This window comes from Procambarus clarkii, chromosome 36, assembly GCF_040958095.1.
Source record: "Procambarus clarkii isolate CNS0578487 chromosome 36, FALCON_Pclarkii_2.0, whole genome shotgun sequence".
In the NCBI taxonomy this organism is placed as follows: domain Eukaryota; kingdom Metazoa; phylum Arthropoda; class Malacostraca; order Decapoda; family Cambaridae; genus Procambarus; species Procambarus clarkii.
The window spans coordinates 13,513,666-13,530,607 of NC_091185.1; the positions used below are offsets into that span (position 1 = coordinate 13,513,666).

The 16,942-nt window shown below is 43.6% G+C and overlaps 1 protein-coding gene across 1 annotated transcript in view; it reads right to left on the reverse strand.

Moving 5' to 3' along the window:
* The window catches only part of LOC138371653 (probable glutamate receptor), a 334,999-nt gene that overhangs the window by 204,586 nt on the left and 113,471 nt on the right, over window positions 1-16,942 (reverse strand). The gene's annotated exons all lie outside the window — the stretch shown is intronic.

Here is a 16,942-nt window from a genome sequence, read left to right on the forward strand (position 1 = left end):
TATTACTGGAGGTCAGTACGTCCAGGAATCAGTGTGGTTCGTTCACTAATTCAATTAATAATAACCTAATCCTATAAATGATGCTGAATATAATATTATTCATATAAAGAAGAACATGAATATGAACATAGCAATGAGTTACAGTAAATCACACATTATGTTGAAACATTCTGAATGTATCAAATTGCTAGAATATGGAAAAAAGAAATAAGCCTTAGCTTGTAGTAGGTTCCTTTAGATAACCCTGGAAGTCCTCTTAATCTCCAAGTCTGGTACACTGACGAATGGCACGGTTAACATGGAGAAGACAGCGTGAGGAATTCGTCTCTCGAGCTGCAAGATAAATAACTACCAGTAGCAATTGATTTAACTACTCAATTCATATTCAAGATTATTGATATCTACAGATGGAATTCTAATCACCTGTTATTAGGTGTTATCTCGCCGCGTGACGCGCAATCACCCCGCTATTATTAAACCTGTAAATGATGCATCAAATACTTAGCTGTGGGCACTTGTTACGACCCTGGGTTCTCCAGTAGAAACCAGAGGTCAAAATTGAGCTATTAAACTTTCTAGTAGTACAGTTAAGTGCATCTTGAACGGCAATTGTTTGTATCTTCCCTGCCAGACGTAAGACTATTATTGTTTCTCAAAGAGCATTTAAAGACTGAGCTGGGGGTTGATTATTAAATAATAACATAGGCACCAACTTTGCTTACTAATACTTTCTAATCATTCATAGAGTAACAATACGTTGCATAGGGGAAGATCTTTAATGTGCTTAGCTGCACGATCAATTAGGCTCCTTCCGGCACCACGACATGAGGGAGGCCAGCTGGTCGCGAGGAGCTCTCTCTTCTCTGGCTGGTGTTCGTGCGGACAAGACCTACTCTGTGGCTGCACCCCTACTCTTCTCCCTTCTCCTCTTACTTATTTCCCTTACCCTAAGTTCCTGTACCCTTAAGTTAAGTATTATATGGTGTTAAGTGTGCCTACTCTGGTAGTAAATATTGGTGAGACCTGGGGTTAGTATTTGCCAGTGTTTTGGGTACCCCTAAGTGTTGTGTTTTGTATTAGGGTACCACATGGTCTCACTACCCTAAGCTGCATCCAGCTTCAGTGCTTATCCAGTAGTACTTTACCCTAGCTTGTTATTAGTGTAAACCTTGTATCCTGCCTACGTGGACCAAGGCTTTTAACGTAAGATAGTGTGGTAAAGTTATTATTATTATTGTTATTGGTGTGAGTGTATATGGGGGGTTGTTAAGGGGTTAATAAATAAGTACATGAATTAGAGTATCTCTTCTTCCAGTGTGGGAGCGCATTGATCAACCCTTAGACAAACATATATGGTCTAGTAGCAAGTTATTACTACTGTGGATAGTTTATTTTGGGGGCCGGGCCTTTTAGCTCTCTCATATTTGATACTCTTGTCTTCTAACTACCCTTACCCCTTAATAGTACCAGTACCCCATAGAAGCCCCACACATATTTTTATAACAAGTGGTTGGCCAGTCCGGGAGGAACATTATAAGTGTAAAAAATTAGATTCTTGAGTGCCAAAATTACAATTTTTTGTTTTCCGCAGAACGGTTGTGTGCTAGCCTAGGGTCCAGCTCATCTAGCAAAGGACATTCTTGCACTGACTGGACACCCAGCTGGATCCCTTCACGATTAAGGTTAGTGTGGCCTTGTGTTAGGGGCCGTGCAAATTTTTGTTTTTTTTTCCAATTTTTATTTTTTAATTTTTTCTTTGGCTGGGAGCTAAAATTATTAGTGATGTCTTCTGAAATGCAAAGACTGGCAAGGGAGCCTTCAGCAGTAGAGATAAAGAAACTTACCAAGTCTAATTTAGTATTGTTAGGCAAGGAATTTGACCTAGAATTAAATGTCGCAGATAAAAAGTGGACTTTGGTGAATGAAATATTACAACATTGTATTGATGAAGAACTATTGGCAAGTGATACACCTTTATGCCAGCCTAGCCAAGCAGAAAGTGCAACTCATAGGGATAGAGAATTAGCTTTAGAGTTAGCAAAAATAAAATTAGAGGAGCAAAAACTCAAAACCGAGGAGGCTAGAATTAGAGCGAATGCCACTGGACCTCCACCTGCCGGGGATTCAAACCCCAGGCATTATGAGAAAAAGCATAATTTGCCTGAATTTTCCGAGTCAGACCCTGAAAGGTTTTTCAACCATTTTCAGAGATTGGCCATGTCCATGAACTGGCCAAAGGAAGAGTGGGTGAAAATCCTACAGGGAAGACTTAGGGGTAAAGCACAAGATATTTTCATAAACATGCCTGACGACGAGTGTTTCGAATATGATAAAGTCAGGGAATGTATTTTGCGGGCATATGAAATTACTCCTGAAGCTCACCTCCAAGTTTATTGTAACCTTAGGCCTACTCACAACCAACCGCTCACTGAATTTGTGAATGATCAAATTCGATTGTTTGATAGATGGATTCGCTCGGCGAAAGCCGAAACATACGAGGCTCTCAGGAACTTAATTTTAATGGAGCATTTTATAGATATTATGCCAGAGAATGTTTCAAATTACATTAGAGGAAGGGTAGAGGTAAATTCTAAAATAAGGGATTTGGCCAAGTTGGCAGAAAACTACCAATTGGCGGGCAAAAGGCCCAATAAAAATAATTATACCCCACAGAGTAGCAAAAGTTATACCCACAGCCAGTCCAGACCAGCTCATTCTAACCCTTTACCTAATGCACCTTCTGTTTCAAACATAACTAACCCTGTTAAAGTGTCTAGCCCAACGGCACCTAAAGGTGAACCGAAGGGTAATTCTGTTAGTAATGTCTCTTCTCCCCGACGTTTTTGTGGTCACTGTAATCGTTCAAACCACAATATTAGCCGTTGTTGGCAACTGTACCCAGAAAAAAGACCCAATGCTCTAGTTGTGACACAGGGCTTGAGGCCTTCGGAAGGGTTAGGGAGTAAGACCTCCAACCCACAGTGGTTGGACTTGCTTACCCCATTCTTATCGAAAGGGAGGCTACTTTTGTCTGAGGGTTCTTCCTGGAAGGACGTGGTGATCTTCCGAGACACCGGTGCCATCCAGACTTTAATTTTAGAGAGTGCGTTGCAAGGTGCCAACACTCTCGACACTGGAGAGGTGGTACTGGTCGAGGGTGTCACTAGTGATACTCGAGCAGTACCCCTCCATAAGGTTACCCTGGAATCTGATTTCCACAAGGGTGTTTGTACAGTCGGAGTCACTTCATACCTACCTTTCCCTAATGTTGATGTAATAGTTGGTAATGATTTAGCAGGGGATAAGGTAGGGGACTCCAGACTGCCTATTATGTTGCCTACCCCTAAGGTTTGCCTGGATCCACCCGCCGCAGAGGATAATGTTGTGTACCCTGCGTGCGCGGTGACCAGGTCTATGGGACTTAAATGTAAGGGCAGCCCTGTGCTTGCCAAGGTGGTAAATCCCGAGGTCATGAGGAGCTTTCCGAGTGGTGAAAACCAAGTGGACCTCGCGGACACATTCATGGCCCGACTCGATGACGTGGCCGAGGACATTGTGGAGAGCCTGCCACCGCCATCTACAGAGAGTAGTGGGGAGGTGGAGGAGAACACTGTTGAGCCTCGGCCAATGGCATCTGACCAAGGCCTAGATGCCTCCTTGAGTGAGTTACAGAAAGCTGACCCCACTCTTGCAGATTGTCATGAGACAGCTGTCTCTATGGAGGAAATTGTAGACGCAGCAACTGGGTACTACTACAATGATCGGATTTTGATGAGAAAATGGAGACCACAGAGTGCTCCCTTGTCAAATGAGTGGGAGGTAGTCCACCAGGTTATGTTGCCGACCTGCTATAGAGAAAGAGTTTTGGCAGCTGCTCATGATGATCCTATGGGGGGACATCAAGGTATTAATATTACGTATCACAAAATTTTAAAGTATTTTTTCTGGCCCAAGCTGAAAAGCGATGTGGCAAAATTTTGTAATGCGTGTATTGTTTGTCAACTGGTTGGGAAACCAAACCAGACTCCACCTAAAGCTCCTCTAAGGCCTATTGTCGTGCCAGAGGAACCATTTTCTCATGTGGTAATGGACTGTGTTGGACCATTGCCTAGAACTAAGTCTGGTAATATTAACCTAATCACAATGATGTGTATCACTACTCGTTACCCAGAGGCTTTTGCTGTAAGGAACATCCGAGCAAAAACTGTTGTTGCTCGTATGTTGCAATTTTTTTCCACTTTTGGACTGCCTCGGGTCGTGCAAACTGACAATGGTACTAATTTTAAGTCTGATGTTTTTGAGCAATTTTGTAAGGCACATGGAATAACTCATAAGGTTTCCAGCCCATACCATCCACAGAGTCAGGGGGTAATTGAACGTTTCCATCTAACTCTGAAGCAGATGTTGAAGACATCGTGCGAGAGTTCCCACCCCTTCTGGGATGAGAATTTACCGTATGTTTTGTTTGCGGCTAGAGAGGGATTACAAAGTTCACTGGGCTGTTCTCCTTTTGAGTTAGTCTTTGGCCATAAAGTTCGTGGACCCTTGCAAATGTTACAGGAGAATCTGTTAGGGAACGTAACGTTAACCGAAGGTTCGGCTTTCTTTGCGCAACACCACCAGAGACTCAAGGACTGCAAGGCGGCTGCATTAAAGTATCTTGGCAAGGCCCAAGAAAAGATGAAAGAACGTAATGATGCTAAATCTAAGTTATGGGTATTTCAGCCTGGCGACCCTGTCCTGGTATTAAAGCCTCGACTAGGGAACACTATGTCCCACAAGTACGAAGGCCCCTACATTGTGACAGAAAAGACTGGGGACCTCACGTACAAAGTGAGGCACTCTGACAAACGTAACCAGGTAATGCTCATACATGTAAATCGACTGAAGAAGTTCCAGGGCCCCAGGCCCATTGCACTAACCAATGTTTCCATTTCCAGTGAGAGAGGGGATGATTGTTCTGGGGACCCAACTAATCTCAGTTTCAATAATTCTAGTTCTGTGAATGCTGTGGAGGGACTGTCCCATTTGCAGATGGCCCAACGTGAAGAGGTGCAGTCGTTGGTTGATGAATTCTCCAGTCTGCTCGGGGAGGTCCCGACCCAGACTGATGCCATTTGCCATGATGTCGAGTTGACGGACTACACTCCCATTCGCCTTCAACCCTATCGGATGAGTCCAGAAAAGAAGGCCATCGTACGGAAGGAGGTCGACTTCTTGCTCCAGCACGGCCTCATCTGGCCGAGCCAGGGCTCTTGGTGCTCGCCCTGCCTTTTGGTCCCCAAATCAGACGGCTCCTGGCGATTATGCACCGACTATCGGCAGCTCAACAAGGTGACCATTGTGGATGCCTATCCGCTGCCCCTCCTCGAGGACTGCATCGACGAGTTGGGAAATGCCAAGTACGTTTCGAAATTCGACCTCTCGAGGGGGTATTATCAAATCCCACTCACTGAACGTGCTAAACAGCTAACGGTGTTTGTGACACCCGAGGGTGTTTTTGAGTATCAAGTGTTACCGTTCGGCTTGCGTAATGCTCCAGCCACGTTCCAGAGACTCATGAACTCTCTACTCGCTAAGGTGCCAAATTGTCGGGCGTATTTAGATGATATCGTGCTGTTTGACAGTAATTGGGCTGACCACATAGCTAGGTTACGCCAGTTGTTTGCCATCTTGAAAAGGGCAAATCTTACCTTAAATGCTAAAAAGTGTCATTTTGGCCAAGGCACAGTGACGTACCTCGGTTATGAAGTGGGCCAAGGAAAAGTGTTACCTCGGCAAGATAAAATCAGTGCTATTCTGGAGTATCCAGTACTAAAGTCTAAAAAGGACGTTCAAAGATTTATCGGTATGTGTGCGTACTATCGACGTTTTTGTCAGAACTTTTCCAGTGTTGCCACTCCTCTCACAGACTTGTTGCGGAAAGCCGTTAAATTTAAGTGGTCATCAGACTGTGCAGAGGCATTTAAAAATTTGAAATTGATCTTAGCTTCCGCCCCAGTGCTTGCTAGTCCAAGGTTCGACCGACCGTTTAAAATTCATGTTGACGCGTCTGACTCGGGTGCTGGTGCAGTGTTGTTGCAAACTGGGGATGATCAGGTGGAACACCCAGTATATTATTACTCTGTGAAATTCGACAAGGCGCAACGCAATTATTCAGTGGTAGAAAAAGAGGCGTTGGCGCTAGTGTTAACATGTAAAAAGTTCGAAGTTTACCTCACAGGTAATATAGTGGAAGTGTACACGGACCATAATCCACTAGTCTTCCTGACTCAGATGAAGGGTAAGAATAAACGCATCCTCAGGTGGGCGTTGTACCTACAGGACTTCAATCTTTCCATTACCCACCTACCGGGCAGACTCAATGTGATAGCCGACGCTCTGTCCCGGTTGCCTGAATAACATTCATCTGAGCCACAGAAAGCCATTTACCAACTGTCATGCTTTAGTTAATTTTTTTTTTTAGGTTCTCCCGTGACATTAAATATTCCGTGTCCAATTTATTTACTTCCCTGTTCTTTTATTTTTTTGTGTATGTTTTTTTTTCTTTCAGAGAACTCCTTTGTATTATTTTTTTTGCAGAGAAATTGTTTTTGATTGATTTTTTGTTTTTGTCATATGTTTTTTCTTTTTATTCTCTGTATACTCTTACAAAAAAATATGACTACTATTCTAGTAGTCACATTTTTTTTTCTCCGCAGGGGGGAGGAGTGTTACGACGCTGGGTTCTCCAGTAGAAACCAGAGGTCAAAATTGAGCTATTAAACTTTCTAGTAGATAAGTGCATCTTGAACGGCAATTGTTTGTATCTTCCCTGCCAGACGTAAGACTATTATTGTTTCTCAAAGAGCATTTAAAGACTGAGCTGGGGGTTGATTATTAAATAATAACATAGGCACCAACTTTGCTTACTAATACTTTCTAATCATTCATAGAGTAACAATACGTTGCATAGGGGAAGATCTTTAATGTGCTTAGCTGCACGATCAATTAGGCTCCTTCCGGCACCACGACATGAGGGAGGCCAGCTGGTCGCGAGGAGCTCTCTCTTCTCTGGCTGGTGTTCGTGCGGACAAGACCTACTCTGTGGCTGCACCCCTACTCTTCTCCCTTCTCCTCTTACTTATTTCCCTTACCCTAAGTTCCTGTACCCTTAAGTTAAGTATTATATGGTGTTAAGTGTGCCTACTCTGGTAGTAAATATTGGTGAGACCTGGGGTTAGTATTTGCCAGTGTTTTGGGTACCCCTAAGTGTTGTGTTTTGTATTAGGGTACCACATGGTCTCACTACCCTAAGCTGCATCCAGCTTCAGTGCTTATCCAGTAGTACTTTACCCTAGCTTGTTATTAGTGTAAACCTTGTATCCTGCCTACGTGGACCAAGGCTTTTAACGTAAGATAGTGTGGTAAAGTTATTATTATTATTGTTATTGGTGTGAGTGTATATGGGGGGTTGTTAAGGGGTTAATAAATAAGTACATGAATTAGAGTATCTCTTCTTCCAGTGTGGGATCGCATTGATCAACCCTTAGACTAACATATATGGTCTAGTAGCAAGTTATTACTACTGTGGATAGTTTATTTTGGGGGCCGGGCCTTTTAGCTCTCTCATATTTGATACTCTTGTCTTCTAACTACCCTTACCCCTTAATAGTACCAGTACCCCATAGAAGCCCCACACATATTTTTATAACATGAAACATACATTTTTATAACATGCCCACTTGTTACGACCCTGGGTTCTCCAGTAGAAACCAGAGGTCAAAATTGAGCTATTAAACTTTCTAGTAGTACAGTTAAGTGCATCTTGAACGGCAATTGTTTGTATCTTCCCTGCCAGACGTAAGACTATTATTGTTTCTCAAAGAGCATTTAAAGACTGAGCTGGGGGTTGATTATTAAATAATAACATAGGCACCAACTTTGCTTACTAATACTTTCTAATCATTCATAGAGTAACAATACGTTGCATAGGGGAAGATCTTTAATGTGCTTAGCTGCACGATCAATTAGGCTCCTTCCGGCACCACGACATGAGGGAGGCCAGCTGGTCGCGAGGAGCTCTCTCTTCTCTGGCTGGTGTTCGTGCGGACAAGACCTACTCTGTGGCTGCACCCCTACTCTTCTCCCTTCTCCTCTTACTTATTTCCCTTACCCTAAGTTCCTGTACCCTTAAGTTAAGTATTATATGGTGTTAAGTGTGCCTACTCTGGTAGTAAATATTGGTGAGACCTGGGGTTAGTATTTGCCAGTGTTTTGGGTACCCCTAAGTGTTGTGTTTTGTATTAGGGTACCACATGGTCTCACTACCCTAAGCTGCATCCAGCTTCAGTGCTTATCCAGTAGTACTTTACCCTAGCTTGTTATTAGTGTAAACCTTGTATCCTGCCTACGTGGACCAAGGCTTTTAACGTAAGATAGTGTGGTAAAGTTATTATTATTATTGTTATTGGTGTGAGTGTATATGGGGGGTTGTTAAGGGGTTAATAAATAAGTACATGAATTAGAGTATCTCTTCTTCCAGTGTGGGAGCGCATTGATCAACCCTTAGACTAACATATATGGTCTAGTAGCAAGTTATTACTACTGTGGATAGTTTATTTTGGGGGCCGGGCCTTTTAGCTCTCTCATATTTGATACTCTTGTCTTCTAACTACCCTTACCCCTTAATAGTACCAGTACCCCATAGAAGCCCCACACATATTTTTATAACAAGTGGTTGGCCAGTCCGGGAGGAACATTATAAGTGTAAAAAATTAGATTCTTGAGTGCCAAAATTACAATTTTTTGTTTTCCGCAGAACGGTTGTGTGCTAGCCTAGGGTCCAGCTCATCTAGCAAAGGACATTCTTGCACTGACTGGACACCCAGCTGGATCCCTTCACGATTAAGGTTAGTGTGGCCTTGTGTTAGGGGCCGTGCAAATTTTTGTTTTTTTTTCCAATTTTTATTTTTTAATTTTTTCTTTGGCTGGGAGCTAAAATTATTAGTGATGTCTTCTGAAATGCAAAGACTGGCAAGGGAGCCTTCAGCAGTAGAGATAAAGAAACTTACCAAGTCTAATTTAGTATTGTTAGGCAAGGAATTTGACCTAGAATTAAATGTCGCAGATAAAAAGTGGACTTTGGTGAATGAAATATTACAACATTGTATTGATGAAGAACTATTGGCAAGTGATACACCTTTATGCCAGCCTAGCCAAGCAGAAAGTGCAACTCATAGGGATAGAGAATTAGCTTTAGAGTTAGCAAAAATAAAATTAGAGGAGCAAAAACTCAAAACCGAGGAGGCTAGAATTAGAGCGAATGCCACTGGACCTCCACCTGCCGGGGATTCAAACCCCAGGCATTATGAGAAAAAGCATAATTTGCCTGAATTTTCCGAGTCAGACCCTGAAAGGTTTTTCAACCATTTTCAGAGATTGGCCATGTCCATGAACTGGCCAAAGGAAGAGTGGGTGAAAATCCTACAGGGAAGACTTAGGGGTAAAGCACAAGATATTTTCATAAACATGCCTGACGACGAGTGTTTCGAATATGATAAAGTCAGGGAATGTATTTTGCGGGCATATGAAATTACTCCTGAAGCTCACCTCCAAGTTTATTGTAACCTTAGGCCTACTCACAACCAACCGCTCACTGAATTTGTGAATGATCAAATTCGATTGTTTGATAGATGGATTCGCTCGGCGAAAGCCGAAACATACGAGGCTCTCAGGAACTTAATTTTAATGGAGCATTTTATAGATATTATGCCAGAGAATGTTTCAAATTACATTAGAGGAAGGGTAGAGGTAAATTCTAAAATAAGGGATTTGGCCAAGTTGGCAGAAAACTACCAATTGGCGGGCAAAAGGCCCAATAAAAATAATTATACCCCACAGAGTAGCAAAAGTTATACCCACAGCCAGTCCAGACCAGCTCATTCTAACCCTTTACCTAATGCACCTTCTGTTTCAAACATAACTAACCCTGTTAAAGTGTCTAGCCCAACGGCACCTAAAGGTGAACCGAAGGGTAATTCTGTTAGTAATGTCTCTTCTCCCCGACGTTTTTGTGGTCACTGTAATCGTTCAAACCACAATATTAGCCGTTGTTGGCAACTGTACCCAGAAAAAAGACCCAATGCTCTAGTTGTGACACAGGGCTTGAGGCCTTCGGAAGGGTTAGGGAGTAAGACCTCCAACCCACAGTGGTTGGACTTGCTTACCCCATTCTTATCGAAAGGGAGACTACTTTTGTCTGAGGGTTCTTCCTGGAAGGACGTGGTGATCTTCCGAGACACCGGTGCCATCCAGACTTTAATTTTAGAGAGTGCGTTGCAAGGTGCCAACACTTTCGACACTGGAGAGGTGGTACTGGTCGAGGGTGTCACTAGTGATACTCGAGCAGTACCCCTCCATAAGGTTACCCTGGAATCTGATTTCCACAAGGGTGTTTGTACAGTCGGAGTCACTTCATACCTACCTTTCCCTAATGTTGATGTAATAGTTGGTAATGATTTAGCAGGGGATAAGGTAGGGGACTCCAGACTGCCTATTATGTTGCCTACCCCTAAGGTTTGCCTGGATCCACCCGCCGCAGAGGATAATGTTGTGTACCCTGCGTGCGCGGTGACCAGGTCTATGGGACTTAAATGTAAGGGCAGCCCTGTGCTTGCCAAGGTGGTAAATCCCGAGGTCACGAGGAGCTTTCCGAGTGGTGAAAACCAAGTGGACCTCGCGGACACATTCATGGCCCGACTCGATGACGTGGCCGAGGACATTGTGGAGAGCCTGCCACCGCCATCTACAGAGAGTAGTGGGGAGGTGGAGGAGAACACTGTTGAGCCTCGGCCAATGGCATCTGACCAAGGCCTAGATGCCTCCTTGAGTGAGTTACAGAAAGCTGACCCCACTCTTGCAGATTGTCATGAGACAGCTGTCTCTATGGAGGAAATTGTAGACGCAGCAACTGGGTACTACTACAATGATCGGATTTTGATGAGAAAATGGAGACCACAGAGTGCTCCCTTGTCAAATGAGTGGGAGGTAGTCCACCAGGTTATGTTGCCGACCTGCTATAGAGAAAGAGTTTTGGCAGCTGCTCATGATGATCCTATGGGGGGACATCAAGGTATTAATATTACGTATCACAAAATTTTAAAGTATTTTTTCTGGCCCAAGCTGAAAAGCGATGTGGCAAAATTTTGTAATGCGTGTATTGTTTGTCAACTGGTTGGGAAACCAAACCAGACTCCACCTAAAGCTCCTCTAAGGCCTATTGTCGTGCCAGAGGAACCATTTTCTCATGTGGTAATGGACTGTGTTGGACCATTGCCTAGAACTAAGTCTGGTAATATTAACCTAATCACAATGATGTGTATCACTACTCGTTACCCAGAGGCTTTTGCTGTAAGGAACATCCGAGCAAAAACTGTTGTTGCTCGTATGTTGCAATTTTTTTCCACTTTTGGACTGCCTCGGGTCGTGCAAACTGACAATGGTACTAATTTTAAGTCTGATGTTTTTGAGCAATTTTGTAAGGAACATGGAATAACTCATAAGGTTTCCAGCCCATACCATCCACAGAGTCAGGGGGTAATTGAACGTTTCCATCTAACTCTGAAGCAGATGTTGAAGACATCGTGCGAGAGTTCCCACCCCTTCTGGGATGAGAATTTACCGTATGTTTTGTTTGCGGCTAGAGAGGGATTACAAAGTTCACTGGGCTGTTCTCCTTTTGAGTTAGTCTTTGGCCATAAAGTTCGTGGACCCTTGCAAATGTTACAGGAGAATCTGTTAGGGAACGTAACGTTAACCGAAGGTTCGGCTTTCTTTGCGCAACACCACCAGAGACTCAAGGACTGCAAGGCGGCTGCATTAAAGTATCTTGGCAAGGCCCAAGAAAAGATGAAAGAACGTAATGATGCTAAATCTAAGTTATGGGTATTTCAGCCTGGCGACCCTGTCCTGGTATTAAAGCCTCGACTAGGGAACACTATGTCCCACAAGTACGAAGGCCCCTACATTGTGACAGAAAAGACTGGGGACCTCACGTACAAAGTGAGGCACTCTGACAAACGTAACCAGGTAATGCTCATACATGTAAATCGACTGAAGAAGTTACAGGGCCCCAGGCCCATTGCACTAACCAATGTTTCCATTTCCAGTGAGAGAGGGGATGATTGTTCTGGGGACCCAACTAATCTCAGTTTCAATAATTCTAGTTCTGTGAATGCTGTGGAGGGACTGTCCCATTTGCAGATGGCCCAACGTGAAGAGGTGCAGTCGTTGGATGATGAATTCTCCAGTCTGTTCGGGGAGGTCCCGACCCAGACTGATGCCATTTGCCATGATGTCGAGTTGACGGACTACACTCCCATTCGCCTTCAACCCTATCGGATGAGTCCAGAAAAGAAGGCCATCGTACGGAAGGAGGTCGACTTCTTGCTCCAGCACGGCCTCATCTGGCCGAGCCAGGGCTCTTGGTGCTCGCCCTGCCTTTTGGTCCCCAAATCAGACGGCTCCTGGCGATTATGCACCGACTATCGGCAGCTCAACAAGGTGACCATTGTGGATGCCTATCCGCTGCCCCTCCTCGAGGACTGCATCGACGAGTTGGGAAATGCCAAGTACGTTTCGAAATTCGACCTCTCGAGGGGGTATTATCAAATCCCACTCACTGAACGTGCTAAACAGCTAACGGTGTTTGTGACACCCGAGGGTGTTTTTGAGTATCAAGTGTTACCGTTCGGCTTGCGTAATGCTCCAGCCACGTTCCAGAGACTCATGAACTCTCTACTCGCTAAGGTGCCAAATTGTCGGGCGTATTTAGATGATATCGTGCTGTTTGACAGTAATTGGGCTGACCACATAGCTAGGTTACGCCAGTTGTTTGCCATCTTGAAAAGGGCAAATCTTACCTTAAATGCTAAAAAGTGTCATTTTGGCCAAGGCACAGTGACGTACCTCGGTTATGAAGTGGGCCAAGGAAAAGTGTTACCTCGGCAAGATAAAATCAGTGCTATTCTGGAGTATCCAGTACTAAAGTCTAAAAAGGACGTTCAAAGATTTATCGGTATGTGTGCGTACTATCGACGTTTTTGTCAGAACTTTTCCAGTGTTGCCACTCCTCTCACAGACTTGTTGCGGAAAGCCGTTAAATTTAAGTGGTCATCAGACTGTGCAGAGGCATTTAAAAATTTGAAATTGATCTTAGCTTCCGCCCCAGTGCTTGCTAGTCCAAGGTTCGACCGACCGTTTAAAATTCATGTTGACGCGTCTGACTCGGGTGCTGGTGCAGTGTTGTTGCAAACTGGGGATGATCAGGTGGAACACCCAGTATATTATTACTCTGTGAAATTCGACAAGGCACAACGCAATTATTCAGTGGTAGAAAAAGAGGCGTTGGCGCTAGTGTTAACATGTAAAAAGTTCGAAGTTTACCTCACAGGTAATATAGTGGAAGTGTACACGGACCATAATCCACTAGTCTTCCTGACTCAGATGAAGGGTAAGAATAAACGCATCCTCAGGTGGGCGTTGTACCTACAGGACTTCAATCTTTCCATTACCCACCTACCGGGCAGACTCAATGTGATAGCCGACGCTCTGTCCCGGTTGCCTGAATAACATTCATCTGAGCCACAGAAAGCCATTTACCAACTGTCATGCTTTAGTTAATTTTTTTTTTTAGGTTCTCCCGTGACATTAAATATTCCGTGTCCAATTTATTTACTTCCCTGTTCTTTTATTTTTTTGTGTATGTTTTTTTTTCTTTCAGAGAACTCCTTTGTATTATTTTTTTTGCAGAGAAATTGTTTTTGATTGATTTTTTGTTTTTGTCATATGTTTTTTTCTTTTTATTCTCTGTATACTCTTACAAAAAAATATGACTACTATTCTAGTAGTCACATTTTTTTTTCTCCGAAGGGGGGAGGAGTGTTACGACGCTGGGTTCTCCAGTAGAAACCAGAGGTCAAAATTGAGCTATTAAACTTTCTAGTAGTACAGTTAAGTGCATCTTGAACGGCAATTGTTTGTATCTTCCCTGCCTGACGTAAGACTATTATTGTTTCTCAAAGAGCATTTAAAGACTGAGCTGGGGGTTGATTATTAAATAATAACATAGGCACCAACTTTGCTTACTAATACTTTCTAATCATTCATAGAGTAACAATACGTTGCATAGGGGAAGATCTTTAATGTGCTTAGCTGCACGATCAATTAGGCTCCTTCCGGCACCACGACATGAGGGAGGCCAGCTGGTCGCGAGGAGCTCTCTCTTCTCTGGCTGGTGTTCGTGCGGACAAGACCTACTCTGTGGCTGCACCCCTACTCTTCTCCCTTCTCCTCTTACTTATTTCCCTTACCCTAAGTTCCTGTACCCTTAAGTTAAGTATTATATGGTGTTAAGTGTGCCTACTCTGGTAGTAAATATTGGTGAGACCTGGGGTTAGTATTTGCCAGTGTTTTGGGTACCCCTAAGTGTTGTGTTTTGTATTAGGGTACCACATGGTCTCACTACCCTAAGCTGCATCCAGCTTCAGTGCTTATCCAGTAGTACTTTACCCTAGCTTGTTATTAGTGTAAACCTTGTATCCTGCCTACGTGGACCAAGGCTTTTAACGTAAGATAGTGTGGTAAAGTTATTATTATTATTGTTATTGGTGTGAGTGTATATGGGGGGTTGTTAAGGGGTTAATAAATAAGTACATGAATTAGAGTATCTCTTCTTCCAGTGTGGGATCGCATTGATCAACCCTTAGACTAACATATATGGTCTAGTAGCAAGTTATTACTACTGTGGATAGTTTATTTTGGGGGCCGGGCCTTTTAGCTCTCTCATATTTGATACTCTTGTCTTCTAACTACCCTTACCCCTTAATAGTACCAGTACCCCATAGAAGCCCCACACATATTTTTATAACATGAAACATACATTTTTATAACATGAAACATTCTGAATGTATCAAATTGCTAGAATATGGAAAAAAGAAATAAGCCTTAGCTTGTAGTAGGTTCCTTTAGATAACCCTGGAAGTCCTCTTAATCTCCAAGTCTGGTACACTGACGAATGGCTCGGTTAACATGGAGAAGACAGCGTGAGGAATTCGTCTCTCGAGCTGCAAGATAAATAACTACCAGTAGCAATTGATTTAACTACTCAATTCATATTCAAGATTATTGATATCTACAGATGGAATTCTAATCACCTGTTATTAGGTGTTATCTCGCCGCGTGACGCGCAATCACCCCGCTATTATTAAACCTGTAAATGATGCATCAAATAAAGGGTACTTAGCTGTGGGCACTGTATAAGTATTAAGATTGCCGTAATTTCGCATCCCAGGCTCCGGTGAACCTATCCTGGATTGATGCGTTTCAAGCTGGCTGATCACGTGTCGTCAGGAACCAAGTCTAGGGTCCCTCTTTTAACACCAGCACTAGTTGAAGATATTATCTGCAAGGTCGTTCACGCCTCACAGTGGCGGCTTTCATCTGCGGATGAATAACACCTGCCCGATTTGCTGGGCAATGGCGTCGTTTTTGAGTACGGTAAGTACAGTTCTGCCTCCTTCCGGCTCTGCACGTGTCCGCGTACCGACTGAGGATGGCGTCCCCCAACCCACGCCGAGTCGACGTTCATGACACAAATTATTGTCTTGAACATTAATATTTCTCGCATTCGCGCTTGAAACTCTAAAGACTGGACGGTTTTATTATTTAGAGGAACGAAATATTATTATTTAACTATTTAAGAATAGTAAATATATAAGGGAGAAGAATTAATGTCTCCCCATGGCATTCATTGATGACGTTAACACTATCGCGAGGTAGACGGTATAATTCTAACGCTCTATTCGGCTTTTAGTTAGAGAACAATTCGTCTGCAATCAGTTGTCATACAGAATGCTTTAATTATGGAGAATCGTATTTAATTCTCACACAAATTGAATATAATGTGTTTTACTGTAAAGAAATCTGACGCAATACTGGCGTCAGGTGACGTGAGAATTCTTGCCTAATGCACAGATGAATTATTAGTACAGGAGAATTCTACGAGTTGTTAATTTTACTTACTACAATATTAAGTATGGTTAGTAATAAGTAATGAGAATACAACAATGCTGTATGTGATGTTGGAAATATCCAACAACACACACACACACACACACACACACACACACACACACACACACACACACACACACACACACATACACACACACACACACACATACACACACACACACACACACACACACACACACATACTCACACACACTCACACACACACACACACACACACACACACACACACACACAAACAAACACACACACACACACACACACACACACACACACACACACACACACACACACACACACACACACACACACACACACGCACACACACACACACACACCCGGCCGGCACCCGGCCGGCTCCTGGCCTGCCGAGCAGACAGCACGCTTTACACGTGAACCTGTGGTCCCGGGTTCGATCCCGGGCGCCGGCGAGAAACGATTGGCAGAGTTTCTTTCACCCTATGCCCTTGTTATCTAGCAGTAAATAGGTACCTGGGAGTTAGTCAGCTGTCACGGGCTGCTTTCTGTGTGTGTGTGTGTGTGTGTATGTGTGTGTGTGGGGTTCGGGAAAAAAATAGTAGTACTGGTAGAAACAGTTTATTGACAGTTGAGAGGCAGGCCGAAAGAGCAGAGCTAAACCTCCGCAAGCACAACTAGGTGAATACACAAACACACACGAAAACACACACAGGAAGTGATCATCCACATCACTTCCTTAGGAAGTGATGTGGTGGAGGCTGACTCCATACTCAGTTTAAGTGTAGATATGATAGAGCCCAATAGGCTCAGGAACCTGTACACCTGTTGATTGACGGTTGAGAGGCGGGACCAAAGAGCCAGAGCTCAACCCCTGCAAGCACAATTAGGCGAG